Consider the following 17,854-nt stretch of genomic DNA (forward strand, 5'->3'; position numbering starts at 1 on the left):
CCTTCTCCACAGAGCTCTTCTCCAGCAGGTCATCCCCCAGCCTGTACTGATACAAGCAGTTATTACTTCCCAGGTGAACATGGAACAAATGTTTTCAACTTAATGTTTTAATTTAGTTGTAACCAGTGAGTGAGTATTTTGTGTTTGTTGCATTTCCACTATATTAACAGGATGTACAGACAACCAAATATATATAGATTTTTAAGAAGTAAAAATACATGATATTTCAATGCATTGTATTGCAACAGGATGGAGCAAACAAAAGCCTGATGTGAAGACAATCAATATATTAATTATTGACAATGCAACAGACAACAAAACTCTCCAAGCATCTAAAGATCAAAGTGACAAAATGTCTGATAGCATGCTTAAAAAACTTGGTGTCTCTTGACTTAGTGTCAGAGCTAGATTTATTTCAGCAATGCCTAGTGACACGACAAGATACAAATTTAAATACAGGAAATTCCACTCAGAAATAAGAATGAAACTTCTTCACTGTGAGGGTGATCAAACACCCTTAGAACAGGAACATAAAAACACATTGCCATGAAATGTATTGGATTCTCCATATTTGGAGGTACTCAAAAACTGGTGGGACAATAATCTGAGCAATGTATTCCAGGTGACTCTCCTTTGAACAATGTGTTGGAATGGACCATCTCCAGAGGTACTTTCCAACCTCAAGCATTCAGTGATTTTATCTATGAATAGATCTACCCAAAGGTAATGTTTGAATAATAGACTTATAGAATAATAAAATGGATTGTATTGAAAGGGACCTCAAAGATCATCCAGTACCAACCTTCTGCCATGGGCAGGGATGCACTCCACTAGAGCAGAAACCCAAAGGCAAACCTTGTGGATTGAGATAAGGAGTTTACTGGTACAGCAGAGAGAGACAGAAATAACGAAAATAGGACTTAATACCAAAATGCACATCCTAAACCCCACACACAGCACTGCACCAGCTGCTAGAAAGAAAATCAACTCTCCTGGATGAACCCAGGACAGTATAACACTCTGCACATGCTTCTAGACTTTATGCTGTTGGTTTCAGATCTTTTTCTAATATACAACCCTAGATGAAGTCTAAAATTGACAAAAGTACTACTTTTGTATTCCTTCTAACAATAAATTGTACTAATGAACATGTTTGACGGACAAATACCTTCTTAAACATGTCATGAAACCTTAAATCAATGCAAAATTTTATACAAATTAGCATATGTAGGAATTAAACATGTGGAGAAAAGAACTCAGAATGCCACAGACACTCCCATTTATGTACAGTAGAGGTGTCCAACAGATATGATAGACTGGCAAAGTCTTTTAGGTGCAGACTTGTTGATCTTGTTAACCCTGCTGACATTTTTAAAAGTACACATATTTCTGTGAATAATATTTAAAACGTATTTATATCACATAATATTCTTCATTTCATAGACATATTTTCATTGCTTTCAGTGGACTTTTGTTCAGATCCCTGGGTCAATGAAAAATGGGGAATATACTTCTTAAGAACCAAGGTGGACACTTGCATATTAAAAAAGGCTCCAAAATAACCAACATTTTTATTATTGTTTGTATGGATATTGTTAGTTTACAGTTTTTTATTTGGGAACACTTCTAAGGAAAAATCTGTAGTATTACCTATGTTAGAACTAGGAAGCTTTTGAGAATCATACATTGGTTCCTCAAGAATACCTTAGCAGTACTTTTATTAGCATAGCTTACTATTAACACTTTCAGGAATACTGACATAAAGTCCAAGTCATAAAGAATAAAATATCTTTCTTTTTTAAATGAAAATCTTCGAAGTACTACTCTAAAATGGTCTCCTTTACTTTGTGGTGTAAGTTCTGCTTAACTATTCTATTTTCTTTTCCTGTTTGAAATTGGGCAACTCTCAATTCTACTTAAAAATGTATTATATAGGAAAAAGAAGCGAAATACTTGTAAAGCTCTGAATTTGAGATTCATATACTGCTTTTCACCTTCTGTTTCTTTCTCTTGGATATATAAATACATTAAGGTCACTAGTTAATTGAAGAGCACAGAAATGTCAAGCTATTAGCACAAACATCAAACACTTAGGAATGTTGAAACCCTTCTGTGTTTCCCAACAGGGTTTTTTTTCTCCTCTAATTTGAAAAAGAGATGTCAGACCTTTAGTGGAAATAAATAAGTAAGTAGGTGGTAAAATGATTAGGAAGCACACAGATTCCTTGCCAGGAGAAAGTTGTGTATACAATTGTGCAATTGCTCTAGATCCTTGCAGAATAGGGAAATGCCAAACAGGTACAAGGCAGAAAATTGCATGTTGTTCCATTAAAGAGAGTGCAACACAGGCCAAGGAAAAAAGCATCCACTCGAATCAAATACTCGGATGTAGATTTTGTCACTGGATCAAAGCCACTTACTTTTATAGTTGTTTATAACTAAGTCCTTAAGTCTTGATTCTTATCTTCAGTATTATCCTTGAAATGATTAATCTACTCATAGACATCAGGTATTTCTATAAAAGGAACAGCTACTCCACCACCAATCAATTGCCAGCACTGGCTTCTTCTCAATTTCCCTAGCCTATGTGAAAGACATGAACGATGGGCTTGGGATAAAGAGCCTGATAACTGGTGAGTCTGAAGACTTCACCGTTTTCTTCCCAAAGGAGATCTTATAACTCTCAACTCACAAATGCAAGAAACAGTTCTGAGCTGGGGATTCACTTCTAGCTTTTTGTTTGATCCTTCTGAAATATGTTTTTTTATTACACTCATAAAGATTCCTACTGTTTGTCCTCATGAGAAAAAAATGTAATTATCCCATTGCAAGTTTTGGCACTGGCTAGAAGACAGTACAGGTCAGATGCTGACTCCCAGTTTTCCAGTGAATTAAAAGTAGATTACATACTTTAAGGCTATTTAAAAACCTGCACTATTCTATCTCTCAAAGCTTCCAGTTGCACCATTGCTCTGACAGTGATACCAACTTTCATGTCCTGGTATTTCAGTTTTCTTTGCAGTATTTGTATATTTCCAGCCATGCATAGGGACTCTCCATCAAAATACAGAAGACACTTACAGATGCCTATCATAATGTCTACCAAACCCTTGCTACTTTGAGTGTGCTTGGTTGTACTTGTCACGTTACTGCCTGTTGCTGCACTGGTGAGGTACATATAGGCGATCTCTCTGTATTTTCACACTGATGAAATAATCATTAAGACTGCTGGAACTTTATTGAATTACCTTACCTTCACAATGAGACTCTCTTCTCCATTAAAGCAGGTAATAGCAACTGTAGCATGGGTCAATGGTAAGCCATGATGGTAAACACATCCAAATGCTTAAATTTTGGCTCTGAATTCCCCAGACTTGTTTGCAGTCCTGCAATTTTCTAGAGATAGAGCATAGCTTTATTTTCAAAAGGGTGTTGGATTAGAAAGCAATGGTCTTTCTAACATTATTAACACAATATTGGAATATTGGTTAGGAGTCATAGATAGGTTTACTCTATGACATCTTATTCTTATAAGAAACTAAGCAGATTGTGTATAACCAGGTATACACACTACAGCGTCCATGATCTTTGCTTGATCAGTCCAGTACTTTAATACCTTGCACAACGTTTGGGATAATTTCCTCTTCGTTGTTTAAGCAGATGACACAACCCCTAAAATTACCCCCTATTGTTCATTCAAGTGACTTCAGTACTGAAGCAGACCAAAGGTTACATTTATTAGGTTACCTTTTACTTCACATCAGATTAAAAAAGGTAAAAAGCTGTTTGGACTCTGTGCCTAGCAAATTTTTCTATGGATCTTTGGGCATTTTTCATATTATCTCTGTGAAACAGTGTTCTATACCCACTGCTGGACTTCAACATCAACATCTTTACTGTCCACAGGCTTGGTAAACCTTCCCATATCAGCTTGTGTAAGGTTTCTAACAAGACCATTATGACTATCCATTTTTAGAATGCAAACACATATTCTGGAGTTATTTCTTGAAAGCATCAGGTTTTTACATAGCTCATGCATCACAAAGAATTTTAGGTTGACAGTTTCTAAATTGATTTGATCAGAAACAGGATATCTTTTCATTCAAAATGGCAGGTGCACCACTGGTATTTGAAAAAAAAAAAAAAAAGGCAGGATTACTAATATGTGACATCGAAGTTTCATGTTTGGGTTGTGGGTTTTTTCATTTATGGAGTTTTTTGATAAAAATTTACTAATGGTTTGGCTGGGGTAAATTGTTAAAAAGTAGAAATTTAAAGATTTATTAAAGAATTAAAATGTCTCCGGGGCTTGAATGCAAGAGTATAATGTTATTACTTCAAACCATATTACTTCAAACTTTAACTGTGAAGAACTTTACCCTGAAAAGGTTTTAATACACAGAAACTGCTCCATTAATAATTTGGTTTCTAAATTACCTGCATTCCAAGCTACACAAGCTGTGTATGAACTTCCTCGTTTCCTTCTGACCATTTAAAATGCTTTCAGAGAACATGAATTTCTCAATGACTCTCAGTGTTTCCTGTATGGAGCCAAAAGAATGACAGGAATTCACATCACCATGATAATAGGTTGACTTCTCCTAACTGTAGTTGAAAAGGTCATTCCTACAAGAAACGTTTTCAAAGATGGATTTGTTCAATGAAGATCACCTTCTGACTTCTACGTCAGCTGAATGCAAAGCTAATCTGACTGTAAAGCTAGACCTGCTCTAAGTACCTCCAAGAGTGATTATTTTTTTTGTGTGTGATTTTACAATCTGTGTGTTTTATTCAGTTTCTCTTTTTTTTTATGGGTGGTTTGTGGGGTTTGGGGATTTTTTTACTCTAAGTCTATTGGTCCCGGTACAACTGTAACTAAATCTGTTTCCTGTGTCAGATATCTTTACAAATCATCCATCTTTCTTCTGATGACCCTTTTTGCATCACCAATGAAACAATTATGCTTATTAAAGCTTCACCTATAAAGGCTTTTTAATACCTCCCCAAGTGCAGAAACAGGATTCAACCAGCTTATGAAGGATAAAGAGGAATATTACCCCGCTGTCGCTATCTAAGAGGATAAAGGGCAAAGTCTTAAATATTTCTGCTTTCATTCTGATTTCTCTAAATGAGTTTCTGGTAGTGAATAAAGCATGCAGGAGTTTGTCTATTTATCCTAGATGCTCAATAGTTATTTACTGTTATATTGGATGACTAGTTGTCATAGTTTAACCAAGCAGGCAGATAAAATAACCCCACAGCCATTCACTAACTCCCCTGTTAGATAAAGGAAAGAACTGAAAAAGTAGAAGAAAAAATAAAATTTGTGAGTTGAAATAAAAGCACTTTAATGGGATTAAAAAAAGGAATATGATGATGATAGAATATGCAAAACAAGTGATGAACAGCACAATTTCTCACTACCTGAAAATAAATGCTTCACAAGACCTCAAGCTGCTTTGCCCCCCACCCCAGCCTTCAGTTATATATGGAACATTATGCCATATGGCATGGAATATCCCTTTGGCCAGTTTGGGTCAGCTGTCCTGGCTGTGTCCTCTCCCAGCTTCTTGGATGCACCCCACCTTTTGTTAGCAGGCCAGCATGAAAAGCTGAAAAGTCCTTGACTGCTTGGCAAAGACTAAAAACATCAGTGTGTTACCAACACTATTCTCATCCTAAATCCAAAATGCAGCCCTGTACCAGCTGCTAGGAAGAAAATTAACTCTATGACTGCCAAAACCAGGACATGAGCTTTTTTTATGAAATCTGAGGTACTAGAAGTCTAAATCCTTATGGCTTTAACTAGAGAACTAGGCTCTCTAACTCAGACTTGCAATAGACTTATGGACAATAGTATCAGGTACAAAAAAGTACATACAAACACCTCAAACATAGTAATTACACTCAATATATGAGCGATACCATTAATTCACAATAAATTTATTTGTCCTTAGGGGCTTGTGATCATGAATGCCTCATTTTAAATGCCAGAGTTAATAGAATTTAGTCCTCTAGTAAAGCAGCAAACAAATGTAAAAGAATTTCCATACTGCCATATTTTAAATGGTCAAAGGACATGCTTATATAGGAATGTAACTATCTCAGAGGATTTACAAACCTGGAGCTAATACTACTTTTAATGCATATTAACCAGAAATCTTCTTATGCTGTCTCCCACTGCACATCCTAGTAAAAAGCTGCTTTTTTTATTACCCCTCAGCAAAAATTTAAACAATGGCACAGAGTTTCACAGAACTCAGCACCTTTGCAAAGATTAAATTTTCTATTTCAAATGTAAAGCAAATAGCTTTAAAGCCTGTGATATACTGCAACTTAAATATATATATATATCTTTTATAAGGTTTCAGTAGAAGGCAGCTAAGAGGAAAAATATATTTAATAGATTTGTCAGAAGACAGGACTCTGAAACAAGTTCCTCTCTAAGGTACAGAAAGAATAAATTAATGATAAATCTGATTAATTAAACTCTATGTACCCAGAAACAATGGAATTGCTTTCACTTCTAGAAGTCATCTTTGGAGGAAGGAGGGACATCAAAATTTGTTCTCTAGATGCGTCAATATAGAGAAGACTGCTGTAACAATTCAATGGATGACAATATTGCATGCAAGTATTTTTTTCTCCCAGCTGAGTGATCAGTGTTGAAATTGGTTAATTTAACTACTGTAAGAGTCCTGGGTGGTTCAGCATTGAAAGCAATTGTCTCTGCTACTCTGCCTGTAGTATTGGTGAGGGGAACAGACCTACAACATCTTTTCCTTAACATGAGTGTGAAGCTTATATCCAATCCGTTATCATAATCCTTAAGAAACAAAAGAAACAGAATTGGTGTTCAGGAAAGCAACTGCTTGGTTGGTTGTCTACATCATGAAAAGCTGTGCTTTACAATCCAATTAGCCATTCTGTGCATTTTGGTTGAAGTTACTACCTGTTACTAAGTTCTCCCACTTTTCTGCCTGAGATCTGCCGTCCTGAAACATCCTCAGTTTTACAAGTCAGGAAAATTACATTGCCCATTTTAATTAAACATTTGGTAAAAGGCTCAGTGGTCAGTCTCTAGTCTTGATATTAGGGTTTTTTGCAGTGTACTTTTGCAGTAAAGTGCCTGGAAAAGAGAACTTTGAAATAAGGTAATAATTCCACTGAAAAATAATATAAACTATGTAGTTCTTACCATTTTATTATATGATTTTCTCAGACTTAATCATTGCATTAAGATTGTCTGTTGCTGTATACAAGGCTTATCTCCCAAGCTATTCGCTGCTATTATCCTTCTTAAGTCCAGTCATTTAAGAGAATATATAACTCTTTTTTTTTCAATCTGAATAGAGACAGTTGATGGGCAAACCCTGCTATCTCACTATGCCAAATTAGTTCTGTTTACTTGCATACATTTTTTGCTTGAGTAAAGTGGTATACATTTTTAAATGCTTTTGAAATATCCAGGTTTGTAGTGAGCTTGGAAGTGGGGTGTGAGGTTCGAGTGTTGGTGTTACAGATGGATTAATACCATCCATCACTACCACTCCGAACTGAGAACTCATTGTTGCTGAGAACTCCCTTGCTGTAGTCAGGGGAAGTGGCCTCAGAAAGTGAAAAGCTCATTCACATCCTGGCTTCCACATCAGTCTGGAAGCACCAAGCAGACTACCAGGGATTTAAGAAGTCAGAGTCTGCTTTGCCCTCCTGATCGAAGGTCTTTTAAGTAGTCAAATGCAACTGCAAATTTTGCATGCAAAAGAATTATAATGTATTTTTAAAATGCCCTGAAGTAATGACTATTGATTGTTTGATTGTAGTCAAGGACTATTAACTGCTTGAGCAATGATTATTGATTAAAGATACAGAACTATTATCAGTTCTATTTTCCTAGAGAAGGATAGTGGTGATGGTGTCTTCTTTTGTTTTTCTTGCAGTTTTCAATCAATATGCAAATTAAAAAGTGTCAAATGTTGCTACAAGTCCCTCGTGACACTGGTAACTGAATCTGTTTATAAGAATGGAAACTGCCACCTCTCATTTTCCACAATCCACCAATTTCAGGTCCTAAGATACAAAGGACAGTAAAAACAGAGAGCTGGGCAGAAATACATAGTTTTAATGGAGAAGCTATTTCTTTAACAAACATAGTTTTTAGCCAGATATGTTTATCAAAATTGCCTTTAGTGGGGCTACTATGCTTCTTTCCTTTCGTTAATATCAGCAATCATAAGAAAATGAATATTTTTTATTTATCTCCTCACCAGCAAAACTACATTCAGAGAACTTTTAGCAGGACACTGTTCGGAAAAACATAGCTTAGCCTCTATCATCAGTCACATCCATCATCTGTAATCGTGTAACATCCCAGCACACTAAAATATCAAAAGCCTTTTTTTCCATGATGCTAATAATTTACACTGCCTTGACAGATGGTATGATTTGGGCTGAAGAATAAATGGAGGAAAAGAAAATTGTTTCTTTTCTGTGATGGGAGTTACAAGTCTCATTGAGTAAAACACAGGTAAAATCAAGGAAAGCCAAAGAACACATAAGAAGGGAAAAAATGTAAAAGAAAAAAAAAAAGAAAAGAAAAGAAGAAAAAGATTACTTGTCTAAAATACTCCATGTGGACACCAAAGGAAGCTTAATGAGCTTTGGAGGCAGATCAGAAAGACTGCTGAAAGATACTTGGAATATGTTTCTTGAATGGGAATATCTATCGGTAAAATGACCAATTCATGGCTCCCTGTTGTAGTGCATTCTCATAGCAGAAAATACTTGCAGGGTAAATAACAGAGAAATGTTCAGGGGAGGAGGGTGATATAATTATTATTTTAGGTTTTGAGGTTGTGGTAATATTTTTCAATGGGGTTTTTTTGTTTATTTGGAACATTATTTTTTAAATTATCACCATATGAATTCTTGCATGGGCAGGACTTTTCAAGGTTATTTTATTCCACTTTATGAATTTTTAAAATCCTATATATTCACAATTCAAGTTATTTTTCCATTCAAATATTATTTAACTAAAATATAGGTTTGTTATATGCTTGCTCACAGACTAGTCAAATCTTCAACATGTTTTCCTTTACAAAAAATTATTGCACAGTATATAAATTGAGTTTAAGTTGCATGAACTGCTCCTTTTTAAATAGTATATTCTCTCCCTAAATATTAACATTTATTAAGTTGACAGTTTATTTCTTCCTTATTAGATTTTTTTTTCCATAACTACTTTTTTTTTTTGTCATTCATATCTTTCATTCTTGGAAACCTGATCCAAAACCCATGAAATCTTGTGGAGGTTCAGTTGTGAGAAATATATGCAAGAAATTATTTTTCTACTATGTTCCACCTGTGTACTTCTCCCACTTATTTTCTCTTCAGATTTGAGTAGTTAATAGGATTTCTCTCTATTTTTTTTATGATGCTTTTTCTGGCATTTCTTATTTCCTTTCCTGGCTTCTGTTCAGACTCCAAATACCCAAACATTCAAAACCTTCTCCCCACATAATTACATTTACAGGGGTCCAAAACTCCTGCATGCTAAATTACATTTGACTCAGGCTGTCCTTCTGGAAGGAGAAGAGAAGGAAGAATAAAAGCTTTAGTGTCTCTCCTGAAAGTCAATTTGAAAAATAAAACATGTGCTTCCAGTAGCTGTTTTGCACCTTCAGAACTGTACGCATACTGAGGCAGCTATTTGATGTAAACATCAGAATCATTCTCTCCTGCATATATTCTCATTCTGCTGTTCCTAAAAATATTCTTACATCTGCCATTATTTCTTCTTGTGCTGTGAAGGGGGCTGGATCAAGAACATTAATCACCTTCCCAGATACTTGAAGCCATTATTTTTAGTCCTTTGAATCTTTTATCATTCCTCTTCCCTAACAGTAATTTACTCTACTTATCCCTGATCAGTGAATGAAGCCAAAATCTGCTCCTGTTTGTTGTGGCTCCATTTTCTGTTGTCCAAGGTAGCTCACTGAGTTGGTGTGTGCTTTGGCCAATGTTGGTGGTTATATTGCTCTGTTGGATTTCACAGCTTCCAGAAAAGTTGTTCTCCATAAGCTGTGGGGTCAATTAACTTTAATGGTTAAACATCACCTACTGGTCATAAATTATTGTTGTCTTTTCTTGATTTCACACACATAAGGCAGAATAAAGATAAGAAGTGGTATAAAGAAATAAATAATAGCAGAGAGAAATGAAAGAAAAAATCATTATTATTTGTCATTACAGCACTTTGAGCCTTTTATAATTAGGCATAGTTGTGTTTCTGAGAGACTGGAGTGAACATGGGCTGCTACAGTTCTTTAGTAGTGCTCTGGTGTGAAATCCGCTGTATTTTCTGATGCCGGAATGTAAGACTTGCATCCTTTTTCTTCTCAACACATGGTGCTTCCAGCCTGGGTTTGGACAGTGGTAATGGGGAATGTGTTCTTACATGCCTTCCCTCCATCTCCTCCAGTTTATTTGCAGGTTGAAGAGAGTGCAAATCTGGGGAGTTTCTGTAGGGAAATACTTCCTGGATTTTACACAAAATGCTGCTGCACATCTTCTGTCCAGGAATCCAATATTCCTGGTTCCTGTTTTCCCAGAGCTGGATAAATTAATCAGAAAAACCCTAGTGGGAGTGTCCATCTAGTTATAGGACTAGTTTGGCCCCACATTACAAAAAGTACTTCTTCCTTTCTTAAGAGCAGTTGTAAAACTGTGTAAGCCCACTTAACTAAGTCTGTATTAGTTGCTTATATTTCTATTACCCATGTAGTACAAAGGTGGCCATTAGAATTCGGTGCACAACAGGATTTTCTGTTATTCTGTATTTGTTCTGTTTTGTTCTTTCTGTATGTAAGATCGTATCTCATATATAGTTTGGTTTTGGTTTTGGTTTTGCTTTTAATTCTGGAAGAGTATTGTAGTTTTAAAAGAGCAGAAGGTGAAAACTGTTGATAAAACACAGAGCTCAGAATAATACAATTAAACAGAAGTGATTGCTGGCTACTTTTGATGAAAAATTGGCATATTAGTAGACCTACATTCAGTTAAAAATACAAGCACCTTTCAGTATCTTTCTTTTCATGGGAGGCAGTCAGTCTTTGGAAATCAGTAGTTCCTAGTATTTAATTGTTGGATAAGATTTCTGTAGTGGATTACTATCTCTTAAACTTGTTGGATTAGGTATTCTTTTCATACACTTACAACTCTGTAAAATGACATTTGGCTACATCAAGGCCAAAAGGAAAATCATTATGACTCAATTTAATGGAAGCACATATCTTCTAAGAGAGATGAATATTAGTCCCTACATGAATGATATGTCGAAATCCTTGAGTTAAATGTTCAGAAGCTTCTTGTCCAAAGATGCACAAGAGGCCAATAGCAGTATGAAGAATGAAGTCTGAATGCAAACCCCTAGCTTCTAGACTACCTTCTCCTTGGAGATGTCAATGTACTAACAATTGAATCCCTATCCACAGACAATATCTGGGAGCATCAGTGAACACTGCTTGTTCTGCAGTATGTTTGTTTATAAATGTCTGTGTGATATGATGCTTACTAGGGATGACACTATCTTTTTGGCATATTCTTTGTAAAAAGTAAATATACACTTGCATCCTGAGTAAGATCAGGCCAACAAGGGAAGACTGATGTGACATTTTGCAGTGTTTTATTGACCACAGAAAAAGTGACTGTGATTTTGTCCTTTGCACAGGAGAGAAAAATTATTGTTCCGAGCCTCTTGAATCTCTCAGTAACACAGTATTGTCAGATCAAAACGTTAATTCTTAGCCTTGTAACCTCTTTGCTACTAACATTGCACAATAAAAGGGTATATCTGAAGAAACATGGCTAAAATATCTAGATAGCTTTGTGCGTACTTACAGTATTACAGTACATTCCCCTTCTACCATATACTTCTTTAAACATTGAAATTTAAATACTCTGTCACTTTTCTGACATAACTGATAGCATGTGATACAACCTCTGCCTTCCAATACATAACATCTCATTTGACAATCAGTAATAACTAAGTGTATCCTCTCAAATTTTAGAGCAGAAAATACAATGAACTTCATATCACCCTTATCTTCACATTCTCCTTTCAATCAAATGTTTCCCAGGAGCAAAGTCATAAGGACAGCTTCTTCTCTTCCAAACCCTTAATTAAGATAAAGGCTTTACATCTGTAACCTTAAGTTCAAAGCGGTAAGTGAACACAGAATGGACAAAAACCACCTAGCAGTCCTCTAACAAATAAATATGGAGCAATGTATTATTTAGCAAAATTTTAAATCAGGTCATTTAGCTTATGATGGTTAACCATCAATGTTTTGTTATAGAGAAGGATGGTACCTTCTTGCAGGTATTTGTAGGGCTTTTATCTGACCCGTATTCTTTTGTTTAGAGTAAGTAAAATCCCTGGATGTAACAGGCTGAGCATAAACAGGAGCTTTCTGTACTATGAAAACCATTTACCAGGGAAACCTTGTGAGAACTTTGAAACCTGCTGACTTCTAATGTTTACAGAAAAGTCCTTTCAATTTAAAATTAAAGACTGGATTATTGAGACCTTCGGTTATACCTCCTGGAAACAATAAAAAGTATGGCATCTGAAGCTAGACTAAACCCTGTCATCACCCCTCTCTACTCAGCTATGGTAGATTTTACACTGTGCATAACAAAGATTTTTCTTTAAATATAACAGAAGTACTAGATACTTTGAAACCACAGTAGCTATGGGACTGTTGCATTTTGAATAGCGAAATATGTTTTGTTTTATTTGGTTTAATTTGTACAGATTGAGCAACTTCCTAACTTCTGAAGCATATTCCTTAAAATCAGATTCTAAAAAGAAAAAAAGTTAATTATATTAATTCTTATTGTCATTGTTTTTCACGCAAAATGAATTATTTCTCTTGATCTCTCTCCTAACCTGATATTAGGAAAATCTGAAGATTTAAATCTCTTGTGCAAGCAATACTGCAACTCCAGATGTATCCTTAACCTGAAAAGTGTTGAGAGAAAATGGGTAACTGCAGCATTACTAAAAAGCACACTGAAATCAGTATAAATTTTTCTGCCTTTTCATATTCAAAGGGTTGTTTTGCCAAGCTGAATCCATATTAAACATCACACTTACTTGGTGTGATGTTTTCAGAAAATTTGACTGGCAGAAGTTGACAATGTACCTGCATTATAAATATGCAGTATTGATATAATGTATTCTACAATGAAGTTGTAGTTCTACAATGACGAATAAACAGAAAGCGGAAACAAGATCTGGACAATAACCAAAACTACAACCTTTTCATCTTCTCAGTATTTTATCTGAGCTTGTACCAGGGCTTCCTCTTGATATGTTATACACCATGAAGTAGTTTTGGACTAGGGAGCCGTAGAGACTTGGTGAAGTGAGTAAACAGTAAGGGAAAAGGAAACATAGAAGTACCTTGTAGGAAAAAAAGAAAACAAACAAACAGAGACTTACATTATAGAGGGAACTACATTTTCTCTTGATACATCAAAAAGGGTATCTTTTCTTGCTGAATAACTAGGCAGTTCTAAATGCAACCAATGCAAATTGGTTGTTCAAAGTAAGTGACTGGGAGACAGTTATTAAAAAATGCTGTAGCACAATGAACACACCAAAGGAAGATTGATTATTTCCTCACTGAAACTATTTCTTTTTGTGCATAATTAGATAAACAAAATGGACATCTGCACTTTGGCTTGCTATCTTCAGATTTTACTAGGGCTGTTGACATGCATTCTTTATAAATAATGCTACTTCATTCAAAAGGCACTTTTTACTTTTTCTTTTTTTTAAATAAAATGCCAGGTCAGCTTTTCTTTTCTTTATTGAGAAAATTTTGTCCTAATATGTTCATGTCCACAATATTTTTCTTCTAATGAGCTTTCTATTCTTCCAGAAAAGATGAGACACTTCTCAACATCATTTACAATGTGATTTAAGGGGATATATCATGATATCTAGTTGATTAAAAAAACATAATTGTACTTCCAACACTATTAAAACAAGACTGATCTTTCCCCAATTTCTGTAGGGAGATACCTGTTTATTTTATACAGACCATGGATCAAGTGTGATTTTACTATACAGAAAAAATTTGAAAACATGACTCAAAGTGTTTTTCCTCTTTGATATATTTTACACAAATAGTTCTTAGGGTATTATCAGTTCCCTGAAGAACTTGACCCTAGGTAGGATTATTACAATTGTTGATTCATATTGTGGTTTAACTACATCCATAATGTTTCTCTCTTAAAAAAAAACCCAACCAAAACAAAAAAAAAAAAACAAAACCAACCCTATAAGATACACTTATTGGGAAACTGTACGGGTTATGGACTGTTATTATTTAATATGGCTAAAAGATTGGGTTTGATACTTTATTCAGAAAACAGAAAAAAAGTACCAATACACAAAAAGGACCCCTAACAAGAAACCAACAGAACAATTGAAAGTGTAAAATAATTTCATATATGGTCACAGATTTATTTTGATACAAGGTAAATGTATGAGAAGACAAAATACTTTGGAAGGCCTTTCCTAATCCTAGCAAGGTAAGGATGAAGCTGTTAGAAAAGAGTGGGTTAAAATGCTACTGCATTTAAGTGTTTTTTCTCTCAATCTTTTCATGTGCAAAGAGGAGAGAGCTGCTGCTGTTTAGTTTGATGCTATTTTGAACTCCTCTGATGATAAGCACAGTTTGACTAGGTGAAAACATAGGAAAGGTTGTACCTAATGAAATTGCTGAAATTCTTCAGAGAGATTACTGCCATTTTAGAAGAGGTAAGTACAGTGGATATGATCTACTTAAATTTCTAAGAAACATGTTTTCAGTATTTAATCTGGTATTTCTGGATTGGTTGTAATGCAATAGTATATTAGAGAAACAAGATGCTGGATGTAATCAAAACAAGTAAAACTCCCACATTAGTTGAGAGCCCACTGACCTGATTGAGCATCCAATATTCATATACATGAGGGTTATCTTGACCTCATTCAGTGTCATATTATAACTATTTCACCTCATTGCCTTTCAGTCTAAAGGTTCTTACTTAAGAATGTATTTCTTAAATTAGATTATATTCTTGTCCTTGGTGTTCAGATGTTTTTTTTTCTCTAACATCTTGTGGCCAGTGTATGGCCATAAAACATATTAAATCATATAATCAGGTAGACCGGGAAAACAAAGGTTGTGACCACAGCATTCATGTTAGTTCATACTTTGTAATTTATACCACAAGTACTTGCTTATAAATTAATTGTTAAATTGGGAAGTAATTCCCAATTCCAATGTCTGGGATTCATATATCACAAAGTTCTGTTTGTTTGAGGGAATTAGTTCATTCTGTTTGCTCTCATTGAAAAATCAGTTTTGAAAAAAAAAGGGGTTTTGCTTTTTAATAAATATCGATCTGTACTCAAAGTCTTTATAACTGATAGAAAAGCAAATTTGCTTTTCTGTGAAATGACTGAATTTAATAGCTGCACATCGATTATGGCCATACCTTTTGCTAAGGGTTCTGACATTTTTTTAATTAACCCTTCTTAGTCAAATATCATTACCAATATGTAACTCTCTCCGGTTGTGACTGCCTCAAGATAATTTCTTAATGTTGTGTAGCTAGTCAGATCAGGAAAAATACATGGGATTGCCTTTTTCAAATAAAATAAAAACTGTAGTGATTTATCTTTAGCACCTAATTTCAATTGCTTGCTGTGTTTCAGAGCAGTTCCCTGAAAAGTGTTCTCACCTATATTTGCCCCAGATGTTCTTTTTATATATACACAGGCTTAGGTGATCAGAGACTTCTTGCAGATCATCACCCAATAGTTCATATGCCTGAAGTTATGATGTGGGGATCCCGTGGGCCATACTTGGAGCTAAGCTCATGGAATGAAATGAGGGCATTTTTTCCTGTGGGTTTGGTGACCTTGTCTGCCATGTTTTTGATTGTCATTGTGAAAAAGAGAACAAGAACTGCAGTAGAAAGTGTGCTGAGGAGAAAGTATGACTTAGCCAAGAATTTAGATGTAAAATATGATTGGGATTGGCTGACATAAGAGACTTGGGTGAGGAACTGCAACTAAATGGATCAAGATATGCTAGAGTTGGAAAGCACAATTAGGAATGGAGTCTACGTCTGGGAAGTATTCAGGGAAAAGGAATGAAGAAAACTGCTATGCTGAAGATGACAAGATGAAAGGGAATTATGCTTGAAGATCAGGGTTTGAGTCCACTTTTTTAGGAAGCTAGAGGCAGAACTCTTCCTCAGACGATTCTGTCATGGTCACAAAGTTACAAAACCACCGACAGTCTTGATATTCACTCAAACAGTAGAAATCCATAAAACATCTCTAAAAGTTCAAACTGATTTATGAATCACATTGTTAACATTGACCCAGATACTTGAATGGTTGAGTTTTTTTCCTAGGGTTCCTGCTGTAAGACAATTGGCAATGAACTATTCAATGAAGTTTTTCCTGCAAACACACCCTTCTGAGATATATCAATTTTGATGAAATATCTCTAATTCCACAGATGATGTAAAATGTGGACCAGGTAATATTTGGTCCTTAATGTTAATGGTAAAGCATTTATTTATTAATACAGACAATAAATGTACAGGGATGTGACTAGATGATTTCTCACTGTCTTTGCTAAACACTTGGTTAAGACTGAGGGGGGATCTTATCAATACTTATAAAGACTTGAGTGGTGGGTGTCAGGAGGATAGCGTCAGTCTTTTACCAGTGGTGCCCAGTGACAGGTCAAGAGGCAATGGGCATAAACTTGAATACAGGAAGTTCCACCTGGATGTGAAGTGGAACTTCTTTACTGTGAGGGCAGCAGAGCACTTGTGTGCTCTGAGATACTTGAGTACCTCCTTCTCTGGAGATACTCAAAACCCACCTGGATGCTGGCCTGTGCAGCCTGCTCAAAGTGATCCTGCTCTGGCAGGGGGTTGGACTAGATGATCTCCAGAGGTCCCTGCCAGCCCCTGTCATTCTGTGATTCTGTGATTATGCGATTCTGTCATCTGAGGTTGAGGATATCTAGCACTCAGCAGTCTAGTAGTTAAGAATCTGCTCATGCCTGTCATACCTTACTTAAGACAATCATAATTTTATATGAACACATATCATAAGGTATTGTCAATGGCAGTGAAAAAAATAAATCTCCAGGAGCCTGCTGTGCTTGAACTCTTGTTTACTTTTTCCTCCCTTCTGAGTGGGCTGTTAAAATAAATATGTGGTTTTGTTAATTCATGGCAGTAGTTCCTCTGCAGTGATTAGCTTTCTCATCAGTGCTACTAAACTAATTTTCAAACCTCTGCACTATTGCTAAGCACATAATAGCTATTGCCCTTGCACACATCTTTCCACTACCACTTTGGGATACTTGGAATATCAATGCACTGAATGAAAAATGATACTTACAATTTAAGATCCTTCATAGAAAGGAACTACGTGAATGTAAAGCATCATTATTAAGCAATAACAACTGAGTTGCAGGCCATTAACCCAGTCAGTCATTAATCCCAGAGAAATCCTCTATGCTGAACTTTTTATTATTATTATTTTAAGCACAATACAAAGCAAAGAATCAATCCCACAAGTATATTGACTCTTTAGGGGGTGATACTGCTATTGCTATATTGCATGCTATAATTACTGTGCACATTAGGTAGTCTGTTCTCACTGTAACACTAGTAATAACCGGTAAAGTAGGGAGAGGAATGCTTCCTAAGTGTTAAATCCAAATATGAGAAATATCTGTAGTCCCCGTGCTCTAAGTAAGGATACATG

Source organism: Gallinula chloropus (assembly GCF_964237585.1).
Source record: "Gallinula chloropus genome assembly, chromosome: 11".
In the NCBI taxonomy this organism is placed as follows: Eukaryota; Metazoa; Chordata; class Aves; order Gruiformes; family Rallidae; genus Gallinula; species Gallinula chloropus.